This window comes from Galeopterus variegatus, unplaced genomic scaffold (assembly GCF_000696425.1).
Source record: "Galeopterus variegatus unplaced genomic scaffold, G_variegatus-3.0.2 Scaffold2917, whole genome shotgun sequence".
NCBI classification, from domain to species: domain Eukaryota; kingdom Metazoa; phylum Chordata; class Mammalia; order Dermoptera; family Cynocephalidae; genus Galeopterus; species Galeopterus variegatus.
The window spans coordinates 48,393-49,451 of NW_007729028.1; the positions used below are offsets into that span (position 1 = coordinate 48,393).

At 40.2% G+C, this 1,059-nt stretch overlaps 1 long non-coding RNA gene across 1 annotated transcript in view; it reads right to left on the reverse strand.

The window, feature by feature from the left end:
• The window catches only part of LOC103599343, a 3,173-nt gene extending 3,084 nt beyond the window's left edge, over nucleotides 1-89 (reverse strand). The window contains exon 1 of the long non-coding RNA XR_551282.1: nucleotides 20-89. This is a non-coding gene — a long non-coding RNA (uncharacterized LOC103599343). The remainder of the gene's footprint in view (nucleotides 1-19) is intronic.
• Between the last annotated feature and the right edge of the window lie 970 nt (nucleotides 90-1,059).

Here is a 1,059-nt window from a genome sequence, read left to right on the forward strand (position 1 = left end):
GGTGCCTGGAGTTAAGCACCTCACTTTTGGATGCTTTCTAGCAGGTGAAAAGTCCTTGCTCCAAAACACCAGCAATTTTCTATACACCCACCACTGTGGCTCATTCTTTGAAGAAAATCTTTAAAGCATTTCTACCTCTACTTTACTATAAAAAGCTACTTAGGTATATCTTCTGGAATATCTCTTCAATTTTTCTTAAGTTGGGTGGGTAGAAATATTCTGGTAACCCACTGACTTACTACTTGAAGTTTTCCCAGGCAACACTGATGAAACTGCTATAAGGAAGCTGTGGTTGGTCCAAGTAATAAAGCCAAATAGAAGCCAAAGAAATGACTGCTGTGCAGAATTTTAGTTTGGTCTGGAGCAGAGGCCACATCTGCCCTCCACTTCACTGGCTTCTGCATAAAGCCACGCTGTCTTGTGGACTTTAGCTGTTGGTCAGTGAGCTACTGATGAATGATAGTATCAGTTCTATTTCTTGAGGGAAAATCTCAAACTGTATTCGGGTTCTCCTGAGAGCAGTGTGAGGTGGTCACACTTACAGTCTTCAGGTTTGTTCTTAGTCTGTTTCTAAGTCTCTGCAGCACTGTTCTCGATCACTTAAATGCTCTCATGAATAGAGCCATCTCTGCTCAAGTCCTTGATAACTACCTATCTCACGACACTTGGGTCTCCTGTGTGCGAAAAAGTCTGTATCATTAGCTTCTAGGTAGTCATTGCATCCTCCTGCCTAAATGATGGGAAAGATTAAAGTTTCATAACCTCACCTCAGTCTTTAGTGATGAGTAACAGAAAAGTCACTGTGCACTATGACCACACACATCTTAGTACATTGGCGAATTTCTCAGAGCAACATAGTAAGTTTAGTAATTACCAGCTAATAATAAATGCTTTTGCAAAGTTTCTGGGAAAGCATGGAAAAATGCTTCCTACAACTTTCCTTTTTCAGAAAAGCAACAAAAGTCACATATTCTGAACTATATTATCTAAGTTACAAATGATTCAGAAAGTGCCCAAATCATCACACTGTTCAGCAGCTGACTGAAGAGAATTCTGGCT